Genomic DNA, 12,621 nt, shown 5'->3' with positions numbered 1-12,621 from the left:
TGTAAGCCAACATGTTACATGTCAGTATAAGCAGAGTATGTCTGATGTGCCCAAACCTTCTCTTTCCTTTCTATTCAGTCTGCTGGAAACTTTCCAAGATAAATGAGGCAACAAAAATGCAATCCTGGTGCTAGTATCCCTGCATCATGCTTGGATAAAATAATAGAAATTGCTAAATTGAGAGCAGACATTAAATATTATCAATATTATTAATAAATATAGACCACACCTGGGCAGCAAGTGTAATATCACTTGGAAAATTTCCAACATTAACTTCTCATTTCATCTATTTTGAGTTCTTACAAGAAAAGAAAAAGGATCTTGTCACTGTCTTAATTTCTTCTATGTTAATGCTATTTTCAGTCAAGACCAAAAGCCTGGCACGAGTACTGAGGGGCTATGAGATAGACCAGCAATGGGTACATTGTGAATTCCCATCTCATTAGTTGATCAGTGTGAATGTGTTGTACAAGCTGAAACAAACAAGGAGACAGGTGTGGGCGAGACTGCAGGGTGCAGGTCACTGATGCTGAAAGGGGGATTCACTCTTCCCACTTTCCTCCCCTCTCTTGTGCCAGTGAAAGCACTTCTCTGACTGCAGGGTGCTGAGCTAACCCCTTCTTTTCATAGGGCAAGTTTTTTACCTGCTTTGCTCCATGAGGAAATAAGGCTCTCAGGGCTGGGCATGGGAGAGGGAGGAGGGAGACTGCTACATTCAGCACTGACACTTGTGGACCAGGCCAGCCAGGCTGCAAAAATGCCCTTTTCAGCAAAGGCCTTCCCCCCTATGAGCATCCTCTCTTCTTGGGTCTACCAGGGATGTGTTACAGGCAGAATCTGTAAACATTTCTCATTTTCAGGTGTCCTCATGAAGTCAGTGACTGTTGTTTGGTTAAAGAGCTGCGTTCTATGCTGTTCAGAAAACTGTGCTGAAAACCAAGGGAAAAGTATCTTTTTCACCTCTTTCATGACTACTTCCTTCTGTGCAATACACTAATCTGACTCAAAAACTATGGTAATGATTTAATTGCCTATAAAACACTTCATACACTGACTATAAAAAAATAATAATAATAAAAAAATCATACCCTTCTTGTGTTTCCTGGATTATATGGCCCAAGTCTTAGCCTCATGAACAGAAAGGGACATATGGTACTGGGAACATGTTCCCAGTGACTCAAGCTGCTAAGGATATGTGTCGGGGAAAAACAGTGTAAGGGTTTGCCACTAACACTGCTTGCTTGGGTCCTGCTTCTCAGACATAAATGTAGTTCTGCATGTCCCATACTGACATTGGGACAGTATCTGGTGTGCAAAGCCATTCCTGTTGCATGAGGAAACAGAAAACTTTGCTGAGACATAAGATTCATACCACAAGTGAAGCTTGAACTTTCTGCAATATCAATAATAAACTAGTTTATTATTCCCAGATTGCTTTGTGGGCTACAAAGATCAAATAATATTGTCTAGAGTGGTTTGGAAGATTTCAGAAAAGGAAACACAGTGCCCAGAGATTTAAGAATGGCTATTGTACACAAGAAGCCTGACAAGTTTATGTGGGTGGGAAGGAAAATCACCCTGTTCGTGGTGCAAAATCATGGTCAGTGAGAGCAGGACGATGGCTAGCATGTGAGAAGAGGGTGATGTTGCAAAGAGGATAATGAAACAGCAGGAGCTGCAGTCAATATAAATCTCACTATGGAGTACACTGTTCTCTAGTAACAGTTTGGTTTGCAGGTCTTTGAAGGCTCCCTTAAAATACACTCTGCTCTTTTTCCAATAAAAACTTAACAAAACAGGAAAGTAATACCTTCATCTTCCTATACTGATCAACATTTCCTCATTTGCTTTTTTACATATCCATGTCCATCCACGTCCATCTTCTTCCCTACTTAATGGGACCAGGAAAAGCCTTTTGTAAGCTCTCTGGTTGGAGCCATGCATAACAGAAACCACAGATGATGTTGCTGGGCACTGCATCCTTTAAACTTGTAACAAGCAGAAATATAAAAACTAACATCAAGCAACATTTGACCTGGTCTGTTTCCATTGTTTCTTGATTGATAAGTTGCAAGGAGTGTTGCCTCAGGTCTTCTCATTCTGTACAGTTTTCTCAGGCTATGGCAGAGAAGTGCCCCAAATGCACATGAAAAGTGTAGAGGGCAGTCTGCAAGTGTGGCCATAGGACAGGTTAGCATTTACTCAGGATTTAGTGAGTATACTCTTTAGATTTCTTTTGTGTTAATCAAATAATGAAGGCAGACAGAAATAAGAAGCTGGAAAGGCACTTCAGGGAAAGAATTCCAGCTGTTAGCCTTGCTTTCCTGGTCCCAGTTTGTAGAGTCCGTTTCTTCCTTGACCCTATTTCCAGCAGCCCTGGCTTCTGCCTCTGGAACTCAGCCGATGATAATATTTTGGTCCTGTGTAAACAGACAAGACATAAAGATACAACATACCATAAAGAGAATGCCACCAGTTATGGAATGTGAAATCTACGTTTCTCCTTCTTAGATACAGAATCACAGAATCACAGAATAGCCAGGGTTGGAAAGGACCTCAAGGATCATGAATCTCCAACCCCCCTGCCACATGCAGGGCCACCAACCTCCTCATTTAATGCTAGACCAGGCTGCCCAGGGCCCCATCCAGTCTGGCCTTGAATACCTCTAGGGACGAGGCATCCACAACCTCTCTGGGCAGCCTGTTCCACCACCTCACCACTCTCTCTGTAAAGAATTTCCCCATGACATCCAACCTAAATCTCCCCTCCCTCAACTTAAAACCATTTCCCCTCATCCTGCAGTTATCTACCCTTTCAAAGAGTTGATTCCCCTTCCCTCTGTAGGCTCTCTTTAGGTATTGAAATGCTGCAATGAGGTCACCCCGCGGCCTTCTTTTCTCCAGGCTGAACAAGCCCAGTTCCCTCAGCCTGTCCTCATAGGGGAGGTGCTCCAGACCCCTGACCATCTTCATGGCCCTCCTCTGGACCCTCTCCTACAGCTCCCTGTCTTTTTTTGTACTGGGGGCTCCTCACTTGGACGCAGTATTCCAGATGGGGCCTCACAAGAGCAGAGTAGAGGGGGACAATCGTCCCTGCTGGCCACTCCTCTTTTGATGGAGCCCAGGATACCATTTGCCTTCCGAGCCGCAAGGGCACACTGCTGGCTCACATTAAGTTTTTCATCTATCAAGATCCCCAGGTCCTTCTCCACAGGGCTGCTCTCAAGGGCCGCTCCTTCCAGTCTGTAGGGATGCCTGGGATTCCTCTGGCCCAAGTGCAAAACTCTGCACTTTGCCGTGTTGAACCTCATCAGGTTCACTCAGGCCCACCTTTCTAGCCTCTCGAGGTCCCTCTGAATGGCATCCCTTCCTTCAATCATGTCGACCGCACCACTCAGCTTGGTGTCGTCAGCAAACTTGCTGAGGGTGCACTCGATTCCGTCATCGATGTCATTGATAAAGATGTTAAAGAGCACCGGTCCCAAGACAGACCCCTGGGGGACGCCGCTCATTACTGGCTTCCACCTGGACATAGAGCCATTGATGACCACCCTCTGTCTGCGGCCTTTCAGCCAGTTTCTTATCCATCAAGTGGTCCACCCATCAAATCCACATCCCTCCAATTTGTAGATAAGGATGTGGTGGGGGACCGTGTCAAAGGCCTTGCTCAAGCCCAGGTAAATGACATCGGTCGCCTTTCCCTTGTCCACCGATGCCGTCACTCCATCATAAAAGGCCACCAGATTGGTCAAGCATGACCTTCCTCTGGTGAAGCCGTGCTGGCTGTCACGGATCACACGCCTATTCCTCATGTGATCAAGCATGTCATCCAGGATGATCTGTTCCATGATCTTCCCAGGCAGATACATGGACATCAATGCCTGCACACTGCTTGGAGTTGTTGCACCTGGAGCCCTATACCCCTGTGTGATGCTATTCTGGACTGCTGATGTGTGGGGAGGGATGTGGAGGGGGATGATCCAGGATAGGCAAGAGCTTTAAATTTAGCCAAATCTAACTTTAAAGTTAGATTTGGTCATTACAGTGCTGGATCAGCTCCCATTTACATGTCTGCAATCTGCTTGAGACCAAAAACTAAGCAGTATCAGACAGGCTGTTCTCTGGGGAGGGGTTATAACTGGAAATTACTGTAAATCTGATATGGTTTACTATACTTTCAGAAGTATTTCTGTCTTCTTGTTAGTTATTTAAATGCTCATTTTTGGGGTTAATCACTCCTCCCTGAAAACAAAGCAGCTTTACCAGTTCTTGGCATCTGAGCAGCATCCTTTCCTATACCATCATCACCCCAGTTCTACTTTGCAGCCAGCAAAAACCAAAAGCCTGAGACAAAAGCAATGACAGCAGTCTCCCAGGCTAACCCTGCCCTTGAACTCACAGCTGGCCACTGGCTCGCCTGTGGAATGGGAGGAGTGGTGGGATTTTCTCCCAGAGGGTAGCCTGATGCCTGGGATGTCTCAGAGGATGTTTCTCCTGAAGAAACATGGAGTAGGTCTGGGGAGAGGATGATGGCCTGCAGGGCAGTGCTGGATGGGCACTGGTCTTGGCTGGCATCACCCCTTCTGGGGAGTGAACATCCAGCACTACTGAGTGTAGACATGCATGTGCATCCCAACATATCTGCCATTATTGGTATGGTCCTATGCAGAGGACCTATTGCTAAGTACCACCAGGGGAAGTGTTTACTTGTTGCTTGTATGAGGGCTGCTCCAAAAACAATGCCTTCTATTTTATTATCTTGGCCCATGATGTCAGAGGCAGATGTTGGTGGCATGGCAGTAGAGTTTGAACCTTCCCACCAATCTTCCACTACATTTTGTTGCCATGTGACAGATGGCAGCAGAAACACAGTCTGACAAAATGTTGTCTGACATGGGAGCATAGATGGAGCAAAGACATGCCATTTAATTCCTCCATGCAGAAGAAATGGCACCCAGTGATATTCATCGAAGCTTGCTGAATGTTTCTGGAGATCAAACAGTAGATGTGAGCACAGTGAGGGGTGGGTGGTGTGTTTCAGCAGTGGTGACAGCAACAGTGGGTAATGTCCGCTGGTGCAGATTGTTACAAGTGCTGCATGAAGGTTCTTGTTTATTGCTGCTGAAATTGCATAGCTAATAGTGATGCCTATGTTGAAAAAGAGTGTTTTGCAGCTGAGAATTTGCTCTATCAAACAGTGCTATTTTACTGTCTGTATCTGTTGTAGTTTCCATGGAAATAAATAGGAAGCATTACTTTTGGAGTGACCTATGTACATAAAAAACCTCATCCGTGCTATAGTTCCTGCAAATGCATCCTCAGCATTTTCCTTTCCCTTTCCACTGGAGAAACTGTTCACCCAGTGCAAGAGATGTCTCTTCATTCCCTCTGTTCTGCAGAAATAGAACATAAACAAAAGCACGATCTAAACACGAGTCTCCTGTGTACAGCTCTAAGAAGCAGTGCTTCTTCTCATTGCTGCTTGACTCTCTCGGAGAAGTGCCGTCTCTGAGCATTTGTTGTGAATGCTTTAGAGCAAAATAGGAAATACCTGAGCTTCAGTCTTATAATAGTTGTGTTTGAATCAAAGCAGACGATTCATAGCCAGGGTCAGGTTCACAAGAAAGGGCGAGGTTGCTAGAAAATCATCATGATAAAGCTTCCTGTTTTTAACGATATATTTCAACAACGATTATTGCTGCTGCAGAGAAGGAAAAGGATGCTTGTGAGCTGAAAAGTACCTTGCTATTTCTCCCTGCACTTTCGTGCCAAGAAGTTGCACAAACAAGTGATTTGTGTTGGAAATGAAACAAGGCTTCCTTCTGGAGTTTTCAGCTACAGCAAAATTACTACATGTTGCAAAATTAAAGCAGTGCTGATTTCTGCTGTTATGCAAACTTTAGGCTTTCTCCTTGGTAACAATGAGTGCCCTTAAAAGCTAGACATGCTCGATGTCTTATGACTTTATTTTCTTTATATACACAGTGATTAAACAAAAGACAGCTGTTAATTTCAGGAAAAAAAAAAAAGAAACAACACCCACGTAATAGATCTTTTGTGCTGCACCAAAATAACTCTCCTCCTCAGGCAGCATAAGAGTTGTCTGCCCTTGGTACCACTTCCTATAACAAGATATTCTTATTTTCTGAACATATAGAAGAGTAGTCTGTATGCTCATGTTGCAGACATAAATTAAAACCTCACTTATATTCTTCTTAAATGACAACTGACTGAAGGCATCATGTGCTTTCCATCTTCTAGATAAGTACCCACTGTTAGCTTTTTACCAATGCCATAAAGCGCTTTTGCACTACAGATGACAGATTTTGTTCTTGTTACCATTTGCCTGTCAATCATCTTGAGTCAGTGGGTCAGAAGGGTCTGAATCTCCTCCTTACCACCAGGGCTCACCTTAGCCACACTAGGAGGTGTGAGGCAGGAGGAGGTGAAGGCCTGTGTGATTTCCTGTTTATCCAGCTCAGAAACCATCTCACTTTGCTCCAGATTGGAAGGGAGAGCGAGAATGAGCTAGCACATAGTGGAGGGTTTTTAGAGTTCGGGTAGTATGGTTGCAATTGGACTTGATGATCTTTAAGGTCTTTTCCAATCTGAGAAATTCTATGATTCTATAATTCTATGATTCTATGATTCTGTAGTCAGCTCTCCTTCCACCTTGCCACGAGCCATCCCTGTGGCAAACATCTGGTTTGTTTCAGCACACTGAGGAGCACCTGAGATGGGCTGTCATGCAAATCCTAGGCTTGTCCTCACTGGGGAATTGGTCTGCACTGTCTGCTTGAATTGGAAGGGTAGCCATAAAACTAAGCGGACAGCTGTCTTTGGAATAAAACTGGTTTTAATTCACTCTGTCTTGGTTCTGACCAAGGCAATGTCTTGACACAAGCTTTTAAATGCTAGAATGGGAAAAGGATCCTGCCTGGAAATATTAGGTACTCAGTGAAGAAAGTTTTTCTTCTGTGTGTTGAGTTGTTGCTGAAGAGAGCAGTGCAGTAGCACAGAATTCAGATAGCTAGAAAACACTGAGTCAGCCTTCTTGGTTTAATCATTTCACAGGCTCTTCATGAAAATCTTCATGGATTTTGAGAGAGGTAAAATGTTATATGCCAAGTGTTATAGAAGATTTAGTGATCTCTCTGTTTCAACAGTGCTATAGAAGGTGATACAGTTCTTTGTTGGGTTCCTCCTACACATCTTTGTTCTAAGAGACTGAAGTTAAATTCAGTCACCTTGAATCTCATCTTTTTCAAAGTATTTGTTGTACAAGTAAGTAGGTAATTTGATACAAAGGATGTACAAAGAAAGTAAATTGCACAGATCTTATGCTTTAAAAATGGGGGTACTTATGAAATGAAGTTTATGAGGTGATAAACAGATTCAGTTTCTCTCAAGGTCTCTCCAACGTTTGGCGATATGCAAATTTAGGGTCTTGACTTATCTTCTGAAAAGGCAACTGTGTGTCTGCGCTCACTAATACTAATACACTAATAATTATTGCTTTGAAACCATCAGCAAAATTTGTAATTGCTGCCCAGTTGTAATAGGCTCACATAGATTGACCATAACTCTGGTTCCAGCAGGCCTAGTGCAAGTGTGAAGAACGTAAGAGCAGCAGAAGAAACTTTTGTGATTGGATTTTAGAACAGTTACACAGGAGGCTGGACGGGACTCTGAGAACCTTGATCGAGCTATAGGTGTCCCTGTTCATTTTAGGAGAGTTGGACTAGGTGACCTTGAAGAGTCCCTTCCAACTCAATCCATTCTATGACTCTATAAAGGCAATTGCACACCTATGATATTTCATCATGTCATATTTAACCTGATAGCCTGAAGGAGCCTACAGGTTGCACACAAATTCTGAGATGTGAGACTAGCTGACCATTAGCATTCAAAAAACATGGCTTTTTGTATTGTTAGTTTTTGTTTGTTTGTTTGTTTGTTTGTTTTGGTTGGGTTTATCTGGGCTACACTTAAGGGATTTTTCTTAAAAAGCACTGGCTTGTTTTTCAAGTATTTAGAGTGTAAGTTTACAATGTGGTCGTCCTTCTGAATGATAGCTAGTTCTGTAAAATAGTAAAATTATTGATGAAGTAGAGAACAAGTAGAGAGATTTCTCAATTGTTGCAAAGACTGTGTTATGCATGAAGTGTAGCTTAGATTTAACAACCAGAGCATGGTCAAAATGTAGACAGTTGACTTCTAAATGGCAGTCAAAGGACCACCTAGGTAGCCCAGCTATTTCTAGTGATCTAAGCAAAACAAAATGACTTTGGATTTTTTAATAGCAGGCCTCAAGGCAAAATAAAGAAGGAAGAAAGATGCTTGAGGAGTTCTTCACCAGAACTCCTGATGAACTGTTTCTTTGTGGGTAATATGGAAACTAGGCTTATTTCATAGTGAAGGAATAAAAAAGAACAGAACTGAAGCCCTGTGCTAAGTAGAGTCTGAAGTCCCAAAAGGGAACTGCTTTCATCTGCCACAGATTACAAGCTTAGTTTAGCAAGGGGAAGTTTACTTCAGAGGCCAGTAAGTAAAAGATTCGTCCAAATCATTTGCTAGTGGGAATTAGGGAGTGAAACGCTTTAAACTCCTGTCATTGACACTGGCTGCAAGCCCTCCTGAGGAGGCTGTCAGCAAATTTTCTTGTTCCAAGCAGCATTGCCACTGCACAAATCCTAATCTTTGTATTATGAATTAACAGATTTTCTGTTCTGGATTAAGCCAAGATTGCTTGTTTGACATATGGCAAACAGAACATCACTTGTAGTGATGCCCAGCAATAGCTTCTCATTCAGTGTTCATGTAAATCCTAAAGCTGCTAGAGCTGCATAATTATTTACTTCACAAGGAATTAGTGGCAACGGGCAATGGTATTCAAGCAAGGACAACTTGGGTTTTCTACTTAGTGTTGATTTTGTTATGGATATTTGTCCTTTAAAAATATGTCACGTGCAGAATATTTTGCAGAAAAAGCAAAACTCCCCACCACTTATCAGATTCTGAACTGATGAGCAAGGAGCACTTTGATTTCTCTTTTGCCTTTATCAGCCTTTGGGAATTGTTCTGTTTCAGAGAGGCAAAGTTGAGCAACTGTTGCAGGGTATTCATACCCAGCAATCAACCTGTTTTTGAAATGCAAGCAAACATACTTCTCCCTCAGTGTCTGTGAATTCCAGATATCCAGCTGGGTGCTGCTGATAAAGAAAAGGGACTGACAGCTATGTCCCAGCTGTCCCAATGCAGGGCCGCCTTCTCTGCTTCATAAAGAGAAAATCAGCCCTGAGGCTTCCTGGTATCCCAAAGGGGAGCAGGGTGATCTGGCGTTAGAGGTGATGTCTAGCCTGGGTGAAAGTAAATAGTGAGTGGTAAAGAATCTTGCACTTTTAAAGCTGAAAAAAAAAAAAAGCAATCAGCCTTTTAATATTCAGTGAAGCATAGAGCAATCAGTCAGCTTCACATGCAGTGCATCTCCTTTCATTTCACATCCTTGCTCAGTACACTCCTCTAAACCAAAATATTTATGTTAAAGCCGGATGCAAAACAGAGCATGATGCAAGGATTATTTCTGTGATTTGGGAGCAACACCTCTTTGGCAGTACGAAGATTGGGCAGCAATACGTATTCCCTGATGTCACTCTGAATATGTCCAAATGTGGCTCTTTGTTCCATCAGCTGCTCTGTGTGTGACACGGGGCTGTTTCGGAAACAGCAGTTCCTTGTTTATGCTGCTCTGAGGATGAGTGAATGTATCCTTACTTAGCAAAATATCCTCACATTGCAAGTCCAGCCTTCCTGCCTTGAAGAGTTAATGTTGCTATGCCCTTTTCAAAAGCACTATCAATTTTGTGAAAACATTCTTTTCCCCTCCCTCTGGTGTCTGTGAGTACTATGTGCCAGCTGTAATGTCCCTCGGTGCATTACAATTACAATTGTATGGAAAAAGCCACAATCGCTTATGTATGCTCCTGCCTGCTTTTTTTGCTGTCAACTGACTGCTGTTCTTCAGACACATGGTGCAAACCCAGAGCCTTCCCTGCATGCAGCCATCCTTAGAAGGGAAGGAGATTATAATGGGGGCTGCAGTATTCCTCAAAGATACATGCAGCCTGTATGCTGTGCTGAACTAATTTTCTACATTAATTACTTCTGATTTTTTAAGCTTCAGAAAAGGTGATTTTCTGTCTCCTTTTCCTTCTCTGTGATACCAGTGGAGGAATTTTTGCAGTGACTGATTGCATCTACTTCCTAATAATTTCATGCTAATTACATTTTGCCAGTGAATTTGCTAATAATTACCACAGCGCTATCTAAGAGAATACTTCCTCTCTGTAAGGAGCATGTAAAGATATCTATAGTAACTATGTAGTAACATCTGGTAAATAAAACTTTCTCAGTGAAATGCCAGTGCAAAATTTCAGTGTCTCTCAATGGTCTGCATGTGACTTTTTAAGAGTTGACACACATGAAATTGGAAAAAAATATTTTGTAAAAGTAAATTTTCCACCCCTAATTCCAGAAATGTTATCTCTCCTTGACAAGGGAAAAGTTACTGTTTCTACTGTAGAGTTCACTTCTAAAGGTATTTTAGCATTGTTCTGCTTTGGTACCTGCTATTGGCACATCCAGCTGAACTAAAGCCAACCAGTCCCATGCCACAGTGTGCTCTGGAGGAGGCAGGTGATGCTGTGAGATGATTCCACAGAAGAACTGTGCAGCTGACAAGATTAGAGAAAACTGGGGGAATTTGCCAGGGAACTTCTACACGGCCAGCTCTACTTCCTGTGCAGATCAATGGCTGCATCATAACCTGAGATCAGTCGATATTAACTCTACTCCTGCAGGTAGGTAGTGCAGTGCCATCTCCAGTCTGCTTGAGCTAGGAGGGAGGGAGGAGGTTGAGTGAACACTCAGAACAGGAGAGCCACCATCTACGCATTAGTTTTACCTATGTATGCACTTTCCTACATAGAAATGTTCTTTTGCAGTTTTCCCACCTTCCTCCATCACCATCATCACTGCAGACACCTGATTCCTGTGGTGCACAGGGAAGAGATGTAATGTAGTGGTGTTGTTCCAAAAATGTTTGGGCTTCTGTAGTACTTTGTCATCACAACCCAGCTCTGTCCAGTTGGGTCAAAGTGCCCTGTTTGCACTAGCTCCACACATCTCTGTTGTAGGCCATGTTTCTTTTCTCCTCACAAGAATGATTTTAAGCACTATGTAATCTTTGATACAAAGTACATCAACTTATTGTAGATGTGCAAGACCACAGAGATCTGAACGTGTAGTGCACAAAATATCCAAAAGAAGATTCTGCCACTGCTGAAAAAGTCATTTTAATACTTGGAGGCCGAGGTAAGCTTGCAGCTTTCATGTCATTTTCTGAACTTCACTGACCATAACCTCATTTCTCTTCCATTTCTTTCTCCTCTCTACCTGTGCAGCAGAGTTGAGGTGCTAATACTGACATGCACAGAGAAGCACAGATTTCTGCCACAGCCAATTTCCCAGTTTGCAATGGCAATGTGACTGGAGGAGCGCAGGCAAATGAAAGACAAAAGTACAAAGAGCAAAAAGTTCTGAGCCTTCTGTCCTGAGCCAAATTAATATCTTTTTTATTGAACTTAATCCTGCTTCAAGCAACCAGTCATCACTTCCCTTCCATGCATCAGAATTAGGTGCAGATAAAATCTGAGAGAGGAGGAGAAGATTTAAAATCGTATAATTATAGAATCATTATGGCTGAAAAAGACCACTATGATCATCTAGTCCAACAGCCAACACATCACCACCATGAGAGATCAAGAGCCCAGGTTTGTTAATATGAAACCCCACTGAGCTTCTAAGCTCTCTGCTACAGCCAGGAGCAGCATGGAGCCATTTGGACATGGGTCACTGAAATGACCTCTAAAAGGCCAAGTGAGGCACTTCTGGGGTCTCAGGTTGAGCGTGATGCAAAAACTGGTGCTGAAAAACTAAAAGCTGTGGGTCCACTGCAAATCACCATGTGTGCCCTTGAGAGGAGTCCCTCTTCTGCCACCCCAGCTTGCTCTCTTTTATTCCCTGTGTCTAGTATTGTGACATTGCAGTAAAATGCAACACATTGGAATTTCAACATGGGAAGAGGGAAGGGAGTCTACAAAACTCCACTGTCTCATAAATCCACCTCTGATATATCAGCATCAAAAGTAATCCCTGGGAGACAAGGAAAAGCAAAGCCTTGGGTCTGCCCAAGGATGTTTTATGCAAACAGGCTGAAGTTCACTCTGTGCGTATAAAAGAAATCCATGGATGCAACAGTGTTAAACATCCATGGTAACAGTGGGAACGAATTTGGTAAGTTGTTGTTCAAAGTTATCACTGCATATTTGTTGTCACCTACTGAAGCAAAACATGATGGAGTAAGGGATAGAGTTTCTTCCATATCTGTCCAGAAGAAAAGTGACTGCTGCTAAACTCAATTCTACACAGAAGTGAAAAGAAAATTATTCCAGTTAGTAACATTACCTTTATATCTAAAGAACTAGTGACCTTGTTTCCATTTTTGAAATATGATATTAAATATTTCCATGTATCACTTTGAATTATTGCAAAAATAATTTG

The 12,621-nt window shown here is 42.7% G+C and overlaps 1 long non-coding RNA gene across 3 annotated transcripts in view; it reads right to left on the bottom strand.

Annotated features, from left to right (window-relative positions):
* Positions 1-335: 335 nt before the first annotated feature.
* The window catches only part of LOC149920009 (uncharacterized), a 168,850-nt gene continuing 156,564 nt past the window's right edge, over positions 336-12,621 (bottom strand). For all 3 annotated transcript variants that reach the window (XR_016460112.1, XR_016460116.1, XR_016460111.1), the window contains exon 5: positions 336-2,420. This is a non-coding gene — a long non-coding RNA (uncharacterized LOC149920009). The remainder of the gene's footprint in view (positions 2,421-12,621) is intronic.

Source organism: Phasianus colchicus, chromosome 1 (assembly GCF_987193195.1).
Source record: "Phasianus colchicus chromosome 1, bPhaCol1.hap1.1, whole genome shotgun sequence".
Taxonomy (NCBI): Eukaryota; Metazoa; Chordata; class Aves; order Galliformes; family Phasianidae; genus Phasianus; species Phasianus colchicus.
This window is presented reverse-complemented; position numbering and strand designations above follow the sequence as displayed.